At 36.5% G+C, this 25,003-nt stretch overlaps 1 protein-coding gene across 1 annotated transcript in view; it reads right to left on the bottom strand.

The window, feature by feature from the left end:
• Positions 1-21,804, bottom strand: part of LOC134656406 (alpha-tocopherol transfer protein-like) — a 39,418-nt gene extending 17,614 nt beyond the window's left edge. Inside the window, exon 1 of the mRNA XM_063511932.1 lies at positions 21,682-21,804. The gene's annotated coding sequence lies outside the window, so the exon portion shown is untranslated. The remainder of the gene's footprint in view (positions 1-21,681) is intronic.
• Between the last annotated feature and the right edge of the window lie 3,199 nt (positions 21,805-25,003).

Genomic DNA, 25,003 nt, shown 5'->3' with positions numbered 1-25,003 from the left:
TTCTGAAGACCATCGCTGCCATATACGACCCATGTGGTTTTGCTGCACCAATAACATTACCAGCTAAATTGTTACTTCAAAAATTATGGAAGACAACATCGCATTGGGATGCTCCATTATCTGAAGAAATGGCAGCCGAATGGAAAGTTATCCTAGAAGACCTTAAGCAAGTTCATCGCATATGTCTACCTAGGAACATAGCGAATAACCAAGACGGTCAACTTCACTGTTTCACAGATTCGTCTATGTCAGCGTATGCAGTAGGGCTCGCGGTCGTGTCCGGGTTTCGTGTACACGTGTTCGGTACCCGTTTCCGTACTACACGTACACGGTTTTCTGACCCGTTCTACACGTGTACACGGGTACACGTGTAATTAAGATCCGTGTATCCGTGTACCCGTGTACCCGTGTACACGGCGAAACGGATCTTAAATACACGCGGGTCTAACCCGTTCTTGACGTGTAGCGGAGATTAAAGTTATGTATAGCTTTAAATAAAACACAGATTCAGGGTCAGGAGCCCCGATTGTTTACCAGTTTTATCGGATTTTCAAATTCGGACTTGCAAGTTATATTTGACCCACTTCCGATGAAACTGAAAATTTCCATACGTGTGTAAGTCGGGTGACAATGCAATATTAATGGAGCTGAACTGATGATGGAGACAGGAGAAGGCCATATGAACTCTGTGATATAACAACCGAATTGTTTGGGGTTTTTAGAATATACTCGTGGAAAGAAAAGTACAGTCAGCGATAAAATCTTGTACCAAAAATGAAAGTTTTGCCAAAAACTTATTTATTCTTTATTTGAATAGTCCAGGACTTGCTTATTTTAATCGCTTAATATCGCTTTCAAATAATTGCTAAAAACGACACCGTTATTGGTAGAGTGAACAGAAATGAAAATATTTATTTTTGCGTAGTACCTAGTTAAAAATATCAAATTGTATTATAAAAAGAAACATAAATGCTATTATTGTTCGACACAGGCTGTGAAATGCTTTACAACGGTTGTCATTTTTAACACGCTTTTATTATGTCGACCTGTATGTAACTAAATTGTAATGGAATCTTGCAAGTTAAATTTGATCCACTTCCCGGTTTCCGATTGAGCTGAAATTTTGCATACATATGTAAGTCGGGTGACAATGCAATATTATGGTACCATCGAGCTGATCTGATGATGGAGACAGGAGGTGGCCATAGGAACTCTGTGATGAAACAACGCAACCTAATTGTGTTAGGGGTTTTTAGAATTGTCTCGATGAGTATTAGTTGTCTGTCGTAAGAAAAGTACAGTCAGCGATAAAAGCGTGTAACAAAAATGAAATTTTGCCAAAAACTTATTTTAAATTAAACAGTAATTTTCAAAGATATAAAAAATTGTTTTTCTACAAATTGTCACAAATGGTAAAATGCTTGTTTCCATATAGAAAATACCCATTAATCACAAAATTATTTGTAATATGTAGTGACTGTTTATGGTGCATAATATTTTGTGAATTGATTACTTTAAACTTAAAATATCTACAAGTAAAATGTGAAGATTTCATTAGTTGATTTATTGATTGATTGATAAAAACTTCATTATATATCATATACCACACAATAATAAGAACGGTAGTTTTAAATCCCATCCTCATTCCCATTCTGACCCTTTACAAATATACTACAGAACTGTTTATTTAAATATACTAAACATTCGAATAAATTATAACTGTTATACCCAAATGTAAACTTTCGTACAATTTCCATACATTGACGACATCACTCAAAATTCTTCTTCGAGTCAGATGGCCGCTGGCCTTGCATCGAAGCAGATAACTTATAAATGTAAAAAAATCGCATTCATTTTAACGCAGTTTTTGGTTTCACTATACGAAGTAGGAAGAAATGTACTTACTTAGGGGTCGTCATGGTGGGTGATTTTTGATGTATTGATAACAAATGTCTTCCTATGGCTCCTGTTGAACCACCATGGCACGAAAACTCGTTATTTGCCCGGTCATTGCACAAAGAGCAATAGGCTTTGTCACCGGATCTGGCAAAGTTCCACACCCAACTTCTTCTCATTTAATTAACAGTAAACAACAAAACAAAAACTATTAATAAAACAACAAACCGGTACGATTAACGTAGATAGACTTTAGTATCCAACTGACCAATAGGTGAACTGGAGTCTAACTAAAGTTCTGAGATACTTTTTAAATCTTAGGCATAGATATTATTCATTGTTTGCTGTCTCTGTCACTATTAAAATGCTTTTAATAGCCGCGCGGCAACAAAACAATAGAATAATCCTACCTGAAAGATTAGTTGTTGTATTTTTTTGCAGATGTGTCTAGCTTATCACAAAGAGATAAGACCAAAAGCACCAACGCACGTTGTAAAAACAACACGTTCTATTGAATGAAACTTCTGCACTTTGTTTATTATCTATGTCATGTATTTTGTTTTTCACACGATATGGCAATTTAAAATACTTAATCTCATTTTGTTAGTACCCCGTTCGTGGTAGTTTCAGTAAGCATAACTATCTACTTTTGTCTTAGTTAGATAATCATTTAGGTCGTTAAATATTCAATTATAAATATAGATTTCATTGCTATACGTATAAAATGCATGTATGTACCTACCTAGACTTAACAAATATGGAGTGCCCTAACAGGGTGTCATATATGTACCTACCATCCTCAAATTATAACAGCTAATGTATAATGAGCATGACTATAGATGACAATACAATAAAGAATAGGTTTACTTTCATTATCAAAAAACTACATCAACGAAGAAAATTATATAAATGAACTCAACGGTACCTAAGTTATTGTTAATTTTAATTTAATTGGAGTAAAACAAAACATATGAATTATTGAAACAAAGTCTACTTTATTATTGATATCACCAATCAATACCACGTTAAACTGCAAAGTAATCGAACTTTCCTAATCTCTCTTATATTCCACCGTATCTCTTCATAGCACGAATCTCTGCTACACGAAAATGAACGGTTGAACCCGCGGGTAAATAAGATCCGTTCTTTCGTGTACCCGTGTACGCGTGTACACGGGTACACGGGTACCCGTGTAAACGTTTCTGGATCCGGGCGGGTTCGTGTAGTTCGGGTTCTTAGTACCGCCGGGCTTAAGAACACGGGTACCCGTGTCAGCGTGTAACACGTGTATCGGGAGCTCTAGTATGCAGCCGTAGTTTATTTACTTCAAGGAGACAAGGTGAACTTCGTTATTGGCAAATCAAGACTAATACCCATAAAAGATCAAGATAATCTAAAGATTTCTAAATTTGAACTATTAGGAGTCTTAATAGGTAGCAGACTAATTCAATATGCCATGAAACATCTCCAGGTGACCATAACACAACAAGTACTATGGACAGATAGTCAGATAGTAATAGATTGGTATCAATCTAAAAAGCTGCTACCACCATTTATTTCAAGAAGGATAGAAGAAATCAAGAAAAACAAGAACTTGGCCGTAAGATATGTCCCGTCTGAATACAACCCAGCTGATGTAGCAACCAGACCTACTAATTCGACAGAAGATTTTCAACGATGGCTCAGCGGCCCGGAATTTCTGAAGGAAGATTCTCACAACTGGCCATGCCGACCAGCGAGAGACGTTACTCTTCTGGCGGGGGAGGGTCTGTCGAACAACACTATACAGAAAACTGGGTTGAACTCAAAAGAAAAAAAAAATCAGTTTAAAAAGAATATTGACTTGAGAAAGACTCACAAGCATCAGATGGAAACCGGACAAGCTTGTTCAGAAACACAGACAAGTGTGGATAACAGAATAAGCTCAGAAGTACAAGAAATAAGAAGTATACAGAGACAGTTTTACCTGGATGAAGTCGACGATAAGGAGACAGATCTTACTCGCAATCTAGGATTGTTCAAAGATGTCGATAGAAAGCAACTACCATGTTGGAGTACCTCACACCCTGAATATAGTCAGACAACGTTTTTGGATTCCACAAGGAAGAGCTCAGGTACAAAAGTTTATTCGCAAATGCCAACAGTGCGTGGCATGGCGGTGTATACGAAAGACTAGTAGCAGTAGTCAAACACTGTCTAAAACGAACTTTACAGAAACATCTGCTTGACGATAACCAATTACTAACCATCATCAAAGAAGTGGAAAGTGTCGTGAACACAAGGCCCTTGACTTATGTGGGTACTGGTTTGGAACATGTATTGAAACCAGCCGATTTCTTAACACCAGGAAGATGTCTAGAACTCCAGATGTTAGTGAGTAAGGCACCAGTTACAGCCACTGCAACTAAACGACAACTCATAGAAGGATGGAGACGGGGTGAGACCATCATGAAAGAGTACAGAGACATGTTCATGAATCAGTACTTGTTGAGTAAGGGAACGTTACAAACATTCAACTAAACAACCAAGAGTCAGATCTCACGATGAACCACGGGTTGGTGACATTGTACAAATAAAGGCTGATACAAAGAACAGAGAAAATTGGAAGGTAGGAAGGATCTCCGAATTGATTAAAGGTACTGATGGATTATGTAGAGTCGCTAAGGTAAAGGTTGATGACAGTATATTTACGAGGTCTATCTCGCACTTGTACCCTTTAGAAATAGAGGAGACCCCATCACGAAGCGATTCGCCTGGTCATCGATCTGAAGCTGAATCTACACCAAAAGCAACAAGAATGGAAGCTGAGGACTTCCCAGTGATACAAAGAGAGGATTATTCTAATATTCAACCGGATGAGACTGATAATATGGACACGGACACAGCACATAGCATGCCAAAGGAGAGCGCTGACGTTACTAATGAAATACAGCAAGTAGATACAGCAGAATTAGATATGGATATGAGACAAGGCAATGTGGAAACAAGAAATGATCTTGTTAACAAGAATGATGAGTCAAATCAATCTGAAGATGAAAGGCAAAAGAGGACTACGGCGATCCAAGCTATGAAGCGAATACGAGAATGGACTCGCCATTTAATGAATACCCTAACTACTTCGCAATAGCTCGCCCCGGCGGGTGTGTCGCGGACTTCCGCGATGCATATATTACATGTAGCAACACATCTAACAAAACTTTACTTGTCTATGGTAAGCAAAGCACACTTCCATTTTTCGCTCGCATGAAGTTTCAATTTTGTTTGTCAACTTATTTGCTATAGAAAGTGTTTGATAATAAAGTGGTTCTAACGAATGCTGGATGCCAACTTCGCACAGCCAGAGCATCGTCGTTTCAAAGCTAAGTATATGTATTTAAAAGAGGACGTGTAGTCCCATGCCCATGTTTCCATATATTTATTAATTTATCAGTGTTCAGTATATGTCGAGATTTTGCATAATATAATTATGGGCGGAGGTGTGCTTGAATGTGTCAGGTCAAGTCGGAGATGCGTCTGCCGACTTGAGCCTTGCCTTCTTATATAAATCGTGGTACGCCCAGCGTCCAATGATCCATTTGCGAATGGTAATGATGGTATACTTACACATAGGCTTGAGGTGCTTAGTTGCGACTAGAGCACGTACCCTTCATGAGGGATAATGGACATAACAAGCACACTCCTAACTTAATGCCAATGTATCTGGTTGCGATCAGGTTACATGTACTTTAAGACTGTGGATCAGGTTATGGTTTGCGGCTAGTTTTGGACTGAGCCCTGAACACCCCTCATCTGGTGTGCCAACTGATCAATATATAGATGTATCTGGTTGCGATCAGGTTACATGTACTTTAAGACTGTGGATCAGGTTACATGTACTTTAAGACTGTGGATCAGGTTATGGTTTGCGGCTAGTTTTGGACTGGGCCCTGAACACCCCTCATCTGGTGTGCCAACTGATCAATATATAGATGTATCTGGTTGCGATCAGGTTACATGTACTTTAAGACTGTGGATCAGGTTATGGTTTGCGGCTAGTTTTGGACTGAGCCCTAAACACCCCTCATCTGGTGTGCCAACTGATCAATATATAGATGTATCTGGTTGCGATCAGGTTACATATACTTTATGACTGTGGATCTGACTATGGTTAGCGGCTAGTTTTAGACTGAGCCCTGAACACCCCTCATCTGGTGTGCCAGCAGATCAAGATATAGATGTGACTGGTTGCGATCAGGTCACCGCACCCCTCATCTGGTGCAAGGCTTATTTTCTGTGATATAGATGTGACTGGTTGCGATCAGGTCACCGCACCCCTTATTTGGTGCAAAAGGTTTACTTTCTAAGACATAGAGAATTGTGACTATAATGACAGACAGACATGCATACTTATATATGTATATTTGAGTCCTGTGGGACAATGTGGAATCTTACTATGAATATAAATGTCTTGTTGTCTATCCCTATATAATATGATACAAGTTAGGGATAATTTAGTGACCGATGGTCATAAATCTATTTTTTACACAGGTGGTGGCATATGATCAAGTTAGAGCTGGCAGCTACACATTGAGCTCATGAACAGAGAGAAACACTGCAATCACATCACCATAATAAGGTATGAACTGCATTATCCATAGAACAACCGACCTCTCTCCTAATAATATAAGCGAAGCAGATCAGAGTACTTTAAGATACAAGTATACATGTCAAGTTGATAGTAAACTCATGTTTCATTTAATAAGGTCTTAGAATCTTTAAGTGACTTGAATTCAGGCAATCAATTTATCTTAGCATTTTGTATTAACGTCGATACAAATGGCTTAATGAACAGACCTTCTACTCAATAAAAGAATATCTGGACAGCTAAACTGATTTACATTATATTTACCTATAAATCTGTGACATCTCAATTAATTCGTATAATACCAAATAATTATATAGTCTTCAATTTTGTTATTTTGTATATTAATATTATTGTTATGTAAATATTAATTAATTTTAGATTATCTAAGTGCATGTTTAGTATTAGGCATACAATTTGCATGTCACTGTGTGACAAGGTAGCTTGGCTCACTTAACTATGAAATGTAACATCCTATGTATACCCTATCTTTCGCAAATAAATAACTTATGACTTAATACTTCCAAAGCATGAATAAAATTGTGGTCTGTAGGGGCCTAGCCGGAAATAGATAATAGGCAAAGAACACCAATAGAATAATAAAATTATATCACACTGTCATCAACTGGGAACAATTGCAAAAAGTTACCTGGTTCCCCGCGATATAAAGCGAATAGTTAAATATTCTGTAACCTGTATTTTTTTTTTAATAATAAGCAAGTACATATGATAAAAGGACAAGATGGGCGGCGGGTTCTTATATTAACCCTTAAATTGGCAAGACATAAAAGTTACAAATAATGTAGTTTTCACTGATAAAAGCGACTAGACTTTTTTTTTTTTATCACTGTTTTATTGTATAACCAAAAATTTGCTACAATGGAAACCAAGAAAGACCAAACAAAAAAAGTTACCTTAAGACCCCGGAAAGGAGTTCAGGAAAAAAATCGTGTACAAAGTGACGACGAAAGTCTTCAAAGCCACTCCGATTGCCTCAAAAAAATCAGCGATTACAACAAAGACATTAGTATATTAAAATCAGAAAATGAAAATTTAAAAGAACAACTTAAATCTTCAGAAAATAAAATAAATGCGAATTCAAAACTATTGAATGAAATTGAGTCACTAAAAAACCTATTAAGAGACAAGGAAGAAGAAATACTTAATCTACAATCGAAACTTAACCGTCCGATGACCTCGGAACAAAGAACCATTCCACCATCCCAATCTTTTGAAAGCACCTCAAAGCATGACTTCCATTCTCAAGAACCGCATTTAGGCGATGATACTGATCTGCCAAATATATCTACAGCAGAAGATCAGCAAATATCAGAACTAAAATCAGAAATAGATGATCTCTCAATTCAGCTTGCAAGTGCTCACGATGAAATTGCTAGATTAAACGAAGACATTATCGACCTCAATAAACAGCTTACAGAAAAACAAAATAAAATTGACATGTTAAAAAAAATTACAACACAGAGCGGGTCTCCTCAGAAAAATACACCTGTAAAAAAAGGATCCACATATTTACGCAGTCCAATCGACCACGCAACCAATAACGGCAGTCCTGCGAAAGAAACTTTAAGCGGTGTGCCACAAACACCGCAGCTCTTTTTTACCCCACAATCATTAAAGGATGCAGAAAATAAATGTAACACCTCTGTTGAACTTTCACCTCAAAAGACTCTCGGTAGCTCTAACCAGATCATAATGCCAAAGATTGGAATAATAAGTACGATTACTAAACCTAAGATGCTACCCATAGTTGAAAACATATTTTCATCAGACGCAAAAATATGCCACTATCTACTACCCCGTCGAGGAATACGAGAATTGTTCAAAGGCATTGACATAAAAACACAATGCTACACCATGAAAGATTACTTCGTCATATTTGTAGGTGAAGAGGATTTTAACACAACTAACAATTATATTGATTTAGTGCACTTCATTAGAGACGAATTGCGTCAAATACACCATACCAATATCATTATATGCGCTCCGACCTATAAATACGATTACAAGGGCTGTGACATATATAATTGGAGGATAGAGACTTTCAACAACCTTCTATATCTTGATAATGAAACCCATCAGTATGCCTTTTTGGTAGACTCAAATGATGCTTTAACTTATTCGTATGATATGTTCGCTAAATTAAATGGAAAAGTAAACAAATATGGCATGATGAGCATATTCAACCTGCTGGAAAATACAATTAAGGCCATCCAAGAAGCGAATACACCATCGTCAGAGGAAGAAGAATGCAATCTACTTAGTCCAGAAAACATTATTGAAAATTCACTTCAGTTTTTTCCATCATAATTATGTATATATCCTACATCAAAATATTGCAGGCCTGATTAACAAATGTGATTTACTGACTGTACATATTGAAAATTTTAAAGCAAAAAATATTGATATAAATGTATTATGTATAACAGAACATTTCATAATGTCAGGCAATGAAGTCCTTCTGTCACTACCTAATTTTAAACTTGCAGCTTGTTATGCGCGAGATGGGAGTAATCGCGGCGGTGCCTGCATTCTTGTTCGACAAGATTATCAATATCGAGAACTATTACATGTAGCTAAGCAATCAATACCGGGGGTTCTAGAATGCTGTGCGATAGAGCTACTTGATCAAGAAATTGTGATAATTTGTATGTACAGACCTCCTAAGCCATGCAATTTAGACATTTTCTATCAAAAACTTGACAATGTGCTTACAATGTTATGCCATAATACTAGGAAAAAGATTTTACTGTGTGGAGATTTTAACATAGATTTATTGAAAGAAAACAGAGTGTCACGTGAGCTTGAATACTTTCTGTCAAATTACAACCTTAAGTTACAGTTACGAACACCAACTCGACTTGCTAGCAAAAGTTGCATAGATAATATTGCGCATAACATTCGCGGTTCTTGTAAAAGTGATGTACTGGACTTAGGGTTATCAGATCATACAGCACAAATAATAAAAGTTCCAACAAAAAAGACTTGCGTACTAAAATGGTGGCATGTGTTAAAGCGAGACTTTTCAAGAGCTAACTTGATAAAATTCAAAACTTTCCTAGAAGCCTTATCATTCTCTGAAATCTATGATACTGAAGATCCGAACAAAGCCTATAATTACTTTATAGAACATTTTAAAATGTTATACGACTTATGTTTTCCAAATAAAAAAGTTCTTTTAAAAACTTTTAAAAGGATTAAATGGCTTTCAAAAGGAATAAAAACATGTAGTAAAAAGCAAAGACAGTTGCTCTGGCGCTATAGACTTTCTCCAAATTCGATAAATAAAACTGAACTAGATAAATATACACATATTTACAAAAAAATTATAAAACTTACAAAAAAATCCCAGAATAATTATGCCATAAGTACAGCCCAAAATAAAAACAAAGCTACATGGAAAATAATTAATAATTCTAAACAAATATGTCCCAAGGAGCCCATACTTAAAGTTCGTATTGATGAAAATAACTTAGCATCGAAACCTAAAGACATTGCAAATACCTTAAACAATTATTTCATAGATCAAGTAAAATCATCAGCAATAAATTTACCATACAAAAACAACATTCCCACTACATTAAAATCCATGTTCATGCGTCCAACTACGGCTGAAGAGGTGGAGGTTATCATAAAAAACTTAAAAAACACGAAAAGCGTTGGGCATGATAATATTGATACGACAGTAGTTAAATTTGTTAGCGGTTCTATAGCTGGACACCTGTGTCATATAATAAATCTATGTATCAGTACTGGCATATATCCGGATGAATTAAAAACAGCCATAATTAAACCTCTTTTCAAAAAAGGTGATAAAGAAGACCCTGCAAATTATAGACCTATAGCGCTGATTCCGATATTTTCTAAAGTTTTCGAAAGGGTTATATACAAAAATTTATACGATTACTTAGAGAAGTGTAATATTTTATGCAATGAACAAAAAGGTTTTAGAAAAAATAAAACAATAAATATGGCAATATTTGAACTTCTTGAGATAATTGTAAGAAATGTAGATAAAAGGACACCGATATGTGCAATTTACACAGACATGACCAAAGCATTTGACCACGTGGATCATGAACTATTGCTTTATAAACTTAACGCCTACGGTATAAGAGGCAATGTTTTGAACTTAATTAAGTCCTACTTAACCAATAGAGTGCAATACACCGAAATAAGTCGAATCTGCACAAAACGGAAATTTGACCACAAATACAGTTCAGATCCTCGGATTATAAGTAACGGCGTTCCGCAGGGCAGTGTTTTAGGACCCTTACTTTTCTTAATTTACATAAACGACCTGCCCAAAGTCATAACCCACCCAATGATACTTTTTGCTGATGACAGTACCGCAATAATACAATGTAATGACATGAGAAATTACGAAAATGATATAAATACTGCCCTTAAAGATATTGTAACATGGCTTAGTAATAATAACCTAATTATTAATTTAAGTAAGACTAATATAATGCACTTTTACCAAAAGATAACGCCAGATTGCCTAAATATAAATTATAGAGGTATCAAGATAGATGACGTCCATGAATGTAAATTCTTAGGCATCATAATGGATAGTAACTTGAAGTGGAAAGCACAAAGTATCGAAATATGTAAAAAAGTCAACAAAGCAGCGTACGCACTTCGCAATCTGTCCAAACTTGTAAATCGCAAAGCTCTAATTAGTGCATACTACGGCTTAGTGGACTCAACATTAAGGTATGGAGTCATTTTCTGGGGCGTCTCTAGCTATACTTATGACGTATTTAAAGCTCAAAAAACCTGTATTCGTGCTATGACAAACTTAAATACTGATGAAAGCTGTGTGCCCGCATTCAATTCACTAAAATTGTTGACATTCCCTTCATTGTATATTTTAGAAATGGCCTTATTTGTTAAAAATAATTTAAATTTGTTTAATCTAGCATCTCATGGTCGACCGCGTCCTGTGCCGCCGCAACATACTTACAAACTGCGAATACCAGCTGGAAACACCGCTCTTTTTAACAAGAGTGTGTTAAAAATGGCCACAATCATTTATAACAGATTGCCGAATGACATCCTACAACTAAATTTGAAATTATTTAAGAGAAAATTAATTAAACTATTGTTGCAAAAGTGTTACTATTCAATTAAAGATTACCTAAACGATCAAATGCTATAATTTAATTATATTTATTTTATTAATTACTTACTCTTAATATTTTCACAGTTGACATCACTATAATTTTTAACTTTATTCATAAATTGATACGGACATTTTTGTAATAATAATAATTCACTAGGTGAAATAATTTATTTACAAACAAGATATATACAGTGGGTGGTATTACTAAAGGAAATTAATAACTAGGTAAATTTTTGAAACGCTTTCCATAAATTGTAAAATTATTTTGTGACGTGACTCCTGTCCTGTCCTAAATATCATTACTTATTTTTAACTTGGTGTAATTTATGCTGTATATAAATTGCTACCCTATAGTTAAGATGCATGCTGCATGCGATCAAATATTTGTATACCTGCATCCGTGGGTAAGACATAGAGAAACCTGTACATAATTTAACACCATAATTGTACCTATGTTTTCACAAATAAAAAGATTCTGATTCTGATTCTGATTCTAGACGTAGTCCAAGCTGCCCTGGAAAAATAGAAAAAAAAAACCAGGTTTTTCAGATTTCCAGAAAACCTATGTACCACACGTGTCACAGTGCCAACTAACCAGTGAAATGCCCTGTCTGGTGAATGTGTCTTGTGTGTACCGTTGCCAAGAGCTTAGTAAAACAACAAATTAAAGAAAAATGCACTTTATTACTATGAAATGTTTATAAAAAAAGAAGTGTATTAATACTCTACTTTTGGTGAAAAAGGCGAAAGCAATTCCTATTGTTTTTGTCGCCAACGACGGAACAGAGACGCATTTTACATTTGATGCAATACACAAACGTCCTGCCCTCCTTACAGTACCTACAACGCGACCTTGTTGTTCCATTTTCAAGAAAATGACCTGCATTGTCGTAGCGGTTACTCTGTCGGTCTTTCTATTACGGCCTTGTGTATTAATTGTTTGTCTGGTAAGCTTCTTCCACTTTCATCAATAACTGCCCTTCCTGCTCTGCACAAACTATCATACAGGTCAACATGCATAAAGGTGTAGGAACCAAAGCCATGATTTTGTGCGCTCGTGTAAGTTTTAAGCACTGTCGACAAAGAAACACAACAATACTGTAATTCATGCTCAAAAATAAACAAAAATTCACAAAACCATGCAATTAATAAACAAAAGTATATTTCGGACAAGTTGGCGATGGAACTCGTAGTACCCGTTGTCTTTGACTCATGTAATTGGTAACGGTACTCCTGTGGTACATACAAATGTTTCGTTTGCCTGACTTTTAAATTAGTAAGGAAACAAGTGATCGTGTAACTATTCGTATAGATTAATATTTCTAAATGAATTTCCACACATGTCAAGTAAAATCAGCACACCAAAAACTTCAAAAAGTTAGTATAACTTACTGAAGGTGCCGGCAAGTGTTTCCTTTGCGAACTAATTTGGACACTGACAGTTATATCTCACTGTTACTCGTGTTATTTATTTTTTCTACTATAAACTATAACTTAATTGACGATTTGCCAGTAAAAATTGTACAAACAAACCTTTTTAATCAAGTTCAGTATTTTTTCAAAGTCAACGTGCCACGTGATTAACGTTGCCAATTTAAGGGTTAATATAAGTAAATAAAATGTTAGCAATGCGGATATGAATATTATAACCATTTTTTATAATATAACCTTTGTCACCGCCATCGCCATTTGTTTTAAAAACCATCAAAAAGTCGTCTATAGTCAAGGCTAAGAAAACCGGTCAAATATTTATCCGGTCAGATTCAACAAGTTTTCGGCCATAAGCAACAGTGATGATATAATGAATTGATTTAATGCGATTTAATTACGTATTTATTTTATGAACATACATCGTTATCGCGGAAGCAAAAACAAGCCTGTCAAAGAACACGAGTAATTATCATACTATCATACCTACTCTGCAGCGCGGAAAGACACAAACCAACTATGAGGTGTCTGCATGTCAATCTGTCTCTCAGTGAGCTGTAAAGTCATGACAGGTAAAGTCTATTTTATTATTCGGTAGACTAAAATGACATTTCATAGTATGAACATCATATGACCATGTGTCATCTCATACTATGAAATGTCATGAAATTTTCTCATCATTGTGTTTCGCTTACCGCTATACAACAAATAATAAAAATTAAACTAGAAAAAAATGGTTTTTATAACCTATATTTTTGGAAACAGGAAAGTGATGTAAACTTTTTTCAAATTTCAAATGCCACTCTATGTCACTCCTACGACCCACAACTGAGTTGAACTCGCAATATCTGATCAATCTAACGGCAACCTCACAGTTATACTAAATGCACATAAAGTATAAAACTTGAGGATTTAAAGCGTGCCTATGACGTCGGTAGGTAATATATATACGACATAATATAATATTATACTGTTTCTCACATAGTTATAAAGCCCGACCAGAAATATAATGATCATTGTCAAGAGGGCGCTGTATGTGGTGACAGTTGCTTAGTATAGAATATTTAGTTCCAATGCTATTCTGCAATATGGCGCGTGATCATATATTACTGGTCAGGCTTTACCTACAGTATAATGATCTCGGTAGTTGTTTGAAAACGTACAATATCTGGTGAAACTTCAAGTAAGTATATGAATAAGATATTTAGTATTTTAGCTGACAATCTATAAATATTTTTTTAAATCCTTGATTTTTACACTTAGCTACATAATTAGGTACTAATTTGGTACCAAAATAGGTACTACCGATGCCGTTTTCCTTATATTTGACGTCAATACTCGAAAAAAACGAAATCTGTAAGGTTAACAAAAAAATTATAATTAAAAAATATAATTTTTAGGGTTGCGAAAAAAGAAACATCTAAGTATGAATATATTGAAACAAACTGGTGGCGCGACACGACGACAAATAAAAGTAATACAAATAAATAATTATAAAGAAAATAAGTCGAAAAATCGATACTAGCTAAGATTTTCTTTAGTTTTGGAACAGCCTGTTTTGCCGCTAATGGTGATGCAAACATCCTGTATTGTGGTTTAGTTATTAATGGACGTGAATCAATGATATAGATTAGCTATAATTACTCGTGATAACGTCAATTTTGTTGCAACTAGTGGCAGCGATGTGTGTCATTGCAATATTAATAACATCATAATATTGGTGGTTTACTAATGAATGGGCCAAAAACGTTTCCCAAAGTATCACATCCCAAACTATGTTTCCCAAAAACATGTTTGGCAAAACAACTTATCGCAATTTTTTGGTACAAACAAATACAAATAGGTACTTTATTTATAACGCCAAGTTTCATGTCATGATGGTTTTCATATCATTACGTAGGTACATATTGAATTTAATTGTTACTCATTTGTTGGTATTATGTACCTATAGGTACCTACAAAATAACAACTATTAAATGACAAATGACTGATTATTTCTCTAAAGATCGATCGGTTTCACTGGTACCAATCCGTCTCTTCCTAATTCCCTCGCTTTCGAGCCCTCTTAAAGGTGTAGGTATGTATTTGTCGACCGAGAGTTCTGTCACCTCGCTTTCTTCTAACCACTTACCAGCAAGCTACTAGATGAAAAACCGGACCTCTGTGCAATAGAACCAAAACACGGTGACAAGATTGTAATCTTAGACATTTCAATATTTTCAATTGACACCTTTTGTTCATCAAAGTGATTTTATTATGAAATTATTAAATGTTTATATATTTAAATAAATGGGTAGATCGTTATTTATTCAGAGACCATACTTTTATATCCGCAACGCAGGCTTCGTCAGGTAAACACAAACTTACAATCAGCTACAGGCATCGTCACAAAAAACTACAGCGATAAAATCCGCAACAGGCTTCGTCAACTCACTCTAAAAATACACATTAATAACAAAAAAAAAAAAGAAAAAAAAAAAAAAAAACCTACAAATAAAATACACCCTCCAACTCACCGCCAGCAGGCAGTGTAATGGGTAGATCAATATTATGAAATGTAGGTACCTAAATCATTTAATTACATAATAAATTTACTGAGGTACTACAGTTTTTTTTCACAGGGGAAAAAAGTTCTAAGTGTTCCAAAAGTAGATTCACGTCTCTAAGATGTAGACACGTTGTCACCCAGACCAAACTATTCCATTTACGTGTGTCATCCATAAAAAAGAAAAGTTGCTTGCGTAAATAAGGTTTACAGCATTTAGGTACTTAACCCAAAGTTTTACTCGTTAATAGATGGGTTTTACCGGCATTCTGTTCACCAACCAGTTATTTTCCGAGACAAATGCGACGTCTGGTACCCAACTCACATATCGGCAATAATGGCCAGCGCCGTGACCATACATTTCATTAGCGTGATTGTATGGCTCCACGAATAGGAATATTAGGTATAGTTAGACAATGTGGTTTGGTAAACAGCAAATAGTGTATGAAATATGAAATGTTTTCTGCTAAAAGCACGCGAACGGAGTGTAAATTATTTCATTACTTACAAGGTTCGTTAGATTGGTATGCAGTTTTGTTTAGTTAAGATTTTTTCTATCAAAGCGTGGAACGAAATATAGTAAAATTATAGTGAAAAACTTTTTCCACTTACAAGGCAAAACTCAACCTTTCGTCAATGTCAGGTATAGTTTTTAAATTTTATTTACATAAAGTGAAAAAAGATGTTCTGTAAGTGGACGTCACATATTTAGGTACCTATTTAAATCTTTACTTATTATATACCTATCTGTAGGTATATCTTTCAAATGATATTCGGCGGTCCCAAAACTATTCTCTTAATAATGGATAGGTGCCATTTAAGAACAACATTAGTAGGATGTTTTATGGTGTTCAAGTTCAAACCCTGGATACCACGAACAGTACAGGAGATTAAAATTGCCTCCATCTTCATAGAAATTGCATAAAATTAAATTGCAAATAACGGATTTGTATGTCGAGGCAGTCAGGTGCAATAATAAACATAGTACTTATTAATCAGACCGCAAACTCGATCGGGTAATTTCCTACTTATATTATGTATCTGTTGATTATATACCTATATCTCAGAAGGACGATTTCTGGGAAATAATATGTAAGTTTATTAATAAAGATTCAAGAACTGGATCTGGTCATTTTATTCGAAGTTAATTGCACGTCAAATTCCCATTTACGTCATCATATTTATTTGTATTGCCATGCAATTTCATTAGTCATAAGACCTAAATTTAGATGCAAACCTGATGATGTGTGGTATTAGGAACTTTTAGACGTCCTGAGTCAATTATTCAAACACGTTTCAGGAAAAGATTCCTTCTGTGGATAATTAGTTATTTTCGATACAAGTGCGAAAAAGAGGAAATTCGAAACGAGTGGCGATAAATTAAAACACGACCGAAGGGAGTGTTTTAAATCGACACGAGTTGCGAATTACCTATTCGCACGTGTATCGAACAACGTTTTACAGTACATATGGCACTTTAAAATTTCGACATACGCACGAAAAGTGCTATTTTACGCATTAGTGCGGAAAAGTAGCCCCATATGTACTGTAAAATAATTAACGTGCCGGGTATATTTATATATTATTATATAAATCATATTTTTCTCATTTGAGACTCAAGTTCTGAAAAAATGTATCCCGACAGGAAAGACGACCGATACGATTACAATAAAATGTATACTCGTATGACCCTTATAAACATTTGACTGTGGAATGACTGAGGTTGACCATAGCAAATTGACCGAATCGGGACCGCTTTAATAACATAAGTGGTGTGGCTATTGATTACCCACCACAGTCTTTAAAATGTCATTCAATAGAACTTGCTAACTATGTAAACAAAAGTTACTAGTAAACTGACATTCAGTGTCAATTTTAGTATGGCGGTTTGTTTACATAGTTAGCAAGTTCTATTGAATGACAGTTTACCTATATACATTATATATATTATATTACTAGCCTATATTTATGGTGCCCCACTGCTGGGTAAAGGCTTCCTCCCTCGAACTTTACCTAATTGATATTAAATAATTAATTGTCGTTAATATTTGATATGTTGTAAAGGTTTGCAACCTTTACACCCTTTTGGTCGGTGACTGGCAATAGTTACATATTTGAATTTAGAATCAGATCTCGCTGTCAGATGGAACGGCATTCCAGAAGAGGCAGTCATTAATACTAGACGAATATTGTATCGTAGCTAACATATGTATGAGAAAATAATAATAAATATAGAAAAGTGCTGTTAAATTATGTCTTCATTATCGACCACATCCATGTTACCCCGCACCTCCACCATATAAAGAGATATCGGCCTAACAACTATAGTACATTACATACCTAGGGAGGTGAATTCATAAATGCTCCAGATCGCAGGTGTTTGTGGCCCGAACCGAAGGTGAGGGCCATAAATATGCGATCTGGGGCTTTACGAATTACCGCCCGTGGTTTGTCTAAAGTTTTACGTCTTGCCTTGGCCAGGAAGTGAGATTTTCTTCTCGCGTAGCGGGAAGAAAATCCCACTTACGGGTATAGCTAGGGTGACGTAAATAAACAAACACACGACAAAACAGCACAGCACAGCAGTTAAACAAAACTGTACCTACAGTTCTGACGAACACACATGTTTTCTCTCCTGTGGACAATAGTTAACAGCTTGTGGGCATGTTGGTAATGATTTAACATACTTATCCAAATAAAAGCAATACCTTTTCATGTGGATAAGGGTTAAATAAGAAAATTAACCTTTATAGCCTTTTGCTTTTGGATATGTCTACAGGAAAGACGTGAACACAGTCTTGTGTTTGACCCTTAAGGACATATGTAGGATAGTTTTTAGCAATCAGCATTATCATCATACATTCCAAGCTAGTTACATATAAATATTAATAATCAGTCGTGTCAACGCTCTAGTTAATTGGCACAAGGATCACAGCTCTAATCGCCGACCACAGACAAGACATCCTCTAGACTGAGCATAGTAGCGCTTCCCCCTCTGCCACAAATATACGGTAGTTTTACTCCATCTTCGAGTCAAAGTGTCTTTGTGTGACATCCGTGTCTTTGAACGGACCAATCACGGCACAAGACTCGCTCACCTCGTCCGCCGCACCCCAGTATTTTTGGCAGCAATATATATTTTCATGAAATAATTGCTCTAAACTCCGTCTAGAGGATTCCTAGTCTATGTCGCCGACATACGCGGCGTATCTGTAGCACTAGCACGGTTGCTTCATTTCTCATTTGCCTTGACACTTGACAACTTCTGATACTGAGGCGTATCAATATATCGTACAGTCAGCAGAGGAAATTATTAAACGGGCCAGGTATTCAAAATGATATTGACGCGATTTTATTGTTAAGAGAATAAGAGAGTGTAATTTTGAACACCTCGCCCACTTAGAAACTTCTGCTGCTGACTGTACAGTATACGGGCTTGTGGTAGACAGTTATCGCGCGATTATTTATTTTCTAATAAGATGTGTTTAAAAGTTTAGAGACGGATCGAATACTGGTATTATTATCATACAAATTAACCAATTTCTAGATTATAAATGTATATTTCTGCATTATTCAGCTCATATAATAAGTCACTGGCGTCACTGCTTTAGCCTGGATAATGTCCCATCGAAAAGAAAGGCAGGTCGATTATGATATAATTCGCACTGTTTAATAAAACCAATGTTTAACCTAATTTGCAGGTACAGGCGTCATAAGATATATTGGAGCGGGCAAGGTGCTGAAAAATATCTGAACAACTTTAACGCCTTAACAATAGAGGCGTGTTCAGATATTTGTTAGCACCTTGGCCGCTCCGATATATCAGATGGCGACTGTAGGTACTATTAAGCAAATATTACCTCTGTAAACGAACCGGGTGTTCTGATAGTTCGCAAGTTTGAATCTTCCCCGAATTTTTCCTTTAATTTAATTGTAAAACCCAAGTTCAGCAGTAAAAGTTCAAGAATCACTTTATTTTTTCCTAACATTGCAATAATAGGAAGACAATGAATTTTAACATTTTCACAAAATTCATTGTCTTCCTTTTATTTCTGACACTGTTATTCAGCGACAAATAATCCTTATGATTAAGTCTTTCGATCGGTATGATAAAGCTACAGGGTAAATTTTTTTCTCGTGTAGCGGGTTCGATTCCCGGTTCAACCATGTAATTATTTAAAGATCTATGAATGCAGTATAAATTGATTTTTAAAATAAAATAATGTCTTCTTTCAGTAAAATGTTCCATCTACAATATTCAGGGTACTTTCCCTCCATGTGGCATAGCCGTGGGACGCCCTGTATTTCTCACTCACTATAATATTGTACCTTAACACAGACTGTACCTACTGAGCCCACCATGCCCGAACAATTGAGTGACACATGAGTGAAATGTCACTGGCCAAGCGCCCGTTGAAGTCTTTTATTCTAGGTATTGTTCTGTATTGTCTTGTGCCCGCGGTGACACGTGCGAGTCGTGATTGGCCGAATTCATTAAAGTTCCCTAAAGTGTTGTATATTAACACATTCAGGGCCAGCGACTCAGGTTATGGGTTATGCTCAAACAGTTCCGCAAGTGAGTCCTGAATAAATTCTGATTTAAACATAAACGTAACGTAATAACATAAGTATCATATAAGGAGAGACCATTGAAAAGGGAGTTTCAACAGACAAAAGAAAGCGATTGTAAGATGGTTTACGAAGTTTATATTAAAATATTAAAAAAATACTTGGCGAAGTATAAAAAAGTTTGAATAAAAATATTCTTTTGTCTGGGACTCACAACTTATTGACCTTTTTTGCCTTTACGTATGGCTTTTTTAGCAATTTAAAAAACACATAACAAAAGTTTCAAAATTGCGAAACCGCTCGTAAAATTCCTTGCAAAACTCAGCCTAGCGTCCGTGGCCTCTTTCCTTCCAGTTATTTCCCAACATACAAGTTAAAAATGTTAAATATTCACTTATTATGATTCAATGGCCATGCATCTTTTGTAGCCATCGGGTGAATTCAACATCATTAAGTCACAATCAACTAATTTTAAATTTTGTCATGCTTTTTAGCGACAAAATAGAGGATACACCAGACGTCTTATGTGTACCTACGTACCGACTACCTACAGCAAATGTTCCAAAAGTAGCTATATTATTTCTTTAAGAGAACCCTTAAGAGAGTCCTTTTCTAACAAGTTCAATGACATAGAAAAGTAAAAGAGATTTCTACTCTAACTCTGCAAAAATGCTGTATAACTAGAGTGACAAAATAGTTACATTAATAGACAAAGAATAAAATAAATATCTACAAAAATAATGGGCTCCGTGAAGACTTGAACCTGACAATCTATTTGTTTTAGAACTAGAGTAGGTCAACTTGGTATGATATAAGATCATAATTCAAATTTGGTATGTCCCTTTAAAAAAAAACAAATGAAAGATCATGATTTATAAACAACCTAAACATCAATTTTATCACATCATATAATCATTATATGATATATTATTATATTATCATATTATTCGTAAATAACTATTAAATTCGTTTTGCTGTAGGTACTTATGTTGATATTCAACGAAGATACGCTCTATTGTTACTATTTACATTTTGTATCTGTATATTTATGTATAGTAAAACAAACCTTTCACAATAATTTGTTATCGGTATCGCAGCTGGCCCGTTACTTGATGTTTACTTAGGTAGCTAAGGTAGGTACTCGTGTGGTAGGTAGGTATCTAAAATTCTAATTATTCTAAACTAGCGATTGAAAAGTAGAAACTTCTAAATTTCTAGTTCTATTTTCTGGTCTATTTGGAAAGCAAAGCAAAGTTGATGAATATTTTATTTATTTTATTATAATTTATGTATTTTTTTTATTATATATGTTTTGTTGATAAGTGTGCAACATATCATATTGAAATAATTTAAAACTTTACCTAGTTTTCAATTTTCCACGTACTACTACGTACATATACCAATATTGTAGATATTTGGGGAATCAGAAACTTATTTTTTAACACTAATAATATAAGACACCAAAACAATACTTACTTTTTAATGAATCTCGATCGCACTCACTTAACTAGTTAATGATAGGTATACGCGCGTCTACGTCGGTCTGTTGCGTCGCACTGATCGCGCGCAGGTTCGGCGCGTATATCTAATACGTCCAACGAGTTAACTGTGGACAAAATAACTATAGCTCTACCACTTATCTTAGGCGATCGGTAAAGTAGGTAGTTGAGCGGTGATGTTCTATTAGACGGGCCGTAGTTTTGGGAATAAAACTGGTTTATATATTCCATTTTTACTTAGCATGATGCAAATCAGCTCCATGTAACCAAGACTACAGCAAGTTCGTAGATGGCCATAATAACTTCTTACATACCACCTCAGTTAAGCGGTAGACCTATATACTAGTACAGAGGTCGTAACACTAACCGGTAACGTACGTACAGTCAGCAGCAGAAGTTGCTAAGCGGGCGAGGTGTTCAAAATTACCTTAGCTCGCTCTTATTATCTCAACAATAAAGTCGCGTCAAGATCTTTTTGAACAACTCGCCCGCTTAACAACTATTGCAGCGGACTGTACTAATTGCGCTTATTCTGTTTTTAATAAAATTCGGAAAGTTTCTTTAACATGTTTTCAATAATTATCTTACGTTTATAATCATACTAGATTTTGCCCGCGACTTCGTCTGCGTGGAATTAGTACCAGCAGTTAGAGTACCTAAATACAGCGCCTGGATAAAATCTAATGGAAATGATTTTAAGCATAATTTGCTTAATTGCTTACACCAATTAACAGGCAATCAAAAGGCTTTTCATCCTCTTTAGGGTTGACTCCCGACATAAAAACTATCCTATGTCCTTCCTCGGGACTTAAACTATCTCTATACCAGATTTAAACTAAATCCGTTCAGCGGTTTAAGCGTGAAGAGGTGACTGCAGACAGACAGACACACTTACGTGACGGACTACGCCCGATTATACTACATATATAATAGTACATACTTAAAATAGTTAGGCGTAGCTCTGCGTCTTCTGTTCAGCGCCCTCATACTAAAAGAGTAATAGGGCGTAGCCCGACGTTCGGGGCACACTCCAATGCTGGGCGCCATCAACGCCCTCATACTAAAAGTGTAGGGCGTAGCCCGACGTTCGTTAGGGGCACACTCCATTGCCGGGCGCCATCAACGCCCTCATACTAAAAGAGTAGGGCGTAGCCCGACGTTCGTTAGGGGCACACTCTATTTCCAAGCGCTATCAGCGCCCTCATACTAAAAGAGTAGGGCGTAGCCCGACGTTCGTTAGGAGCACACTCCATTGCCGGGCGCCATCAGCGCCCTCATACTAAAAGAGTAGGGCGTAGCCCGACGTTCTTTAGGGGCCCACTCCATTGCCGTGCGTCATCAGCGCCCTCATATTAAAAGAGTAGGACGTAGCCCGACGTTCGATAGGGGCACAATCCATTGCCGGGCGCCATCAGCGCCCTCATACTAAAAGAGTAGGGCGTAGCCCGACGTTCGATAGGGGCACACTCCATTGCCGGGCGCCATCAACGCCCTCATACTAAAAGAGTAGGGCGTAGCCCGACGTTCGTTAGGGGCACACTCTCCATTGCCGTGCCCTCATACTAAAAGAGTCGGAGGATACCTACCCGGTGCTCGTCGGCCTTATTACTTCATTACCTACAGCCCCACTCGCTCGCTCAACTGGAAGACAAATTTTAGGTAATTTCAATAGCTAGAAATAGATTGATTTTATTGTGACTCTCGTGTGGTTTGGTTTGGACTTTCAAAGCCGGATATTACGTAATCGTGTCTTTAATGACGTGAGTTAAGTGATTATCAAAACGGGTAGGTACCTAAGCGCCTCTTGCGCCATTACACTAACCCGGGATCAGCCGGTTAAACCTGGAGTTACCGTGGTTTACCAGTACAATTTGACACTAGGTGTTAACGGTTTAATTGCTTAACCCCGGGTTAATGGGATGGTGCGATGGTGCAAGTGGCCCTATTGATATTGTGTTTGAAATGAATTTTAGTATTTAAGAATCATTGTCATAAACGATTTTCACCCTTTTCAGCTTAGTAGCTATTAAACATCTGGTAGCTACAGACCATATCTAGTACTCTGTAGACCCAGTATAAGGCTTAGCACGCACTGCGGTTTTTAAAAAGCGGTTCCGCTACCGCAAAAAATGTAACGGCATTCTATATAAGCGCACGCACGCAACTTGCTACATTTTGACCGCAACCGCAAGAAAAAAACCGCAGTGCGTGCTAAGCCTTATGGTCGACTTTATCGACGTGACAGTGTGTCTCTTTGGCGCGGTTTTAAAAAACAGCATCCTCTCGCCTGCACATCTGAATTTGAATTTATAAAATCTGCATCTGAATTTATAAAATCAATAGACAGTCAGGACCTGAATCTCGATGTGATGTGTCTGCGATAGCCCTTAAAAAGTATGAATGCGACATTTGGGAATGATTAATCGGAGCACGTGGCTTTTGGATAATGAACTCCCGAATTTGCATTTTATGAACATTTGCGAACACGTTTAGGCTGGTTTGTAACCGCGGTCACATGTTTCGATAAACTGCCGGCATGTTTATCGCACGAGTCACGTGTTGGCAAGCAAATGTAATTCTCAATCTACTCGTACCTATATACCAGCAGCGGCCTTAGCGCAAGAGCGCCGCGACAGTATCAGTAGACTACATGTATTTTTCTAATTGTATCAATCACCCCCGCGCAAAATACTGTCGTCGCGCACTCTAAAGGCCTGTGTTAGTCGCGCTTTTTTACGGCGTCTTCAATATTCCGTAATCAACTAGGAACCCATTAAGTTTCGCCATCTCCGTCTGTCTGTCCGTCCGAGGCTTTGCTCGGTGATCATTAGTAGGTACTTATCCTAGAAAGCTGATAATAATATTTGGTATGGGTGTATTTAAATCAATCAATCCAACATAATTTTGTATCTCGCCCTACACGTAGGTACAACACGTTTTCGCTTCAACCCTATGGTGTAGTTAACACTGAATATATTATACTCTGTCAAGTAATTTCCGTCAGTAGAAAAGAGCGGCAAATTTTAAAAATGTAGGCGCGAAGGCACAGAATAAATAATAGTACTAAGTACAGAAGACTCGCTCTCTAACAAAACGCGTCTGTTACGATCAGCATAGATATGGCCGCTAGGTGGCGACAGCGCCACGCGCGGCTTATGGCTTTCCCCAAAATTGGGGCCGAACGGATGTACTTTTAGCTTTTAGCTACCTGTAGCAAAGCGACGAAATCGCGGAGTGAGACACGCCTGGCGAAGGGTTAGCCCATAGAAAATTTGAATTTTGCGCCTTTTTTTACTGAC

The sequence above is a fragment of the Cydia amplana genome, chromosome 18, assembly GCF_948474715.1.
Source record: "Cydia amplana chromosome 18, ilCydAmpl1.1, whole genome shotgun sequence".
NCBI lineage: Eukaryota > Metazoa > Arthropoda > Insecta > Lepidoptera > Tortricidae > Cydia > Cydia amplana.
The sequence above is the reverse complement of the archived record's forward strand: the minus strand, read 5'-3'. Positions and strand labels throughout refer to the sequence as shown.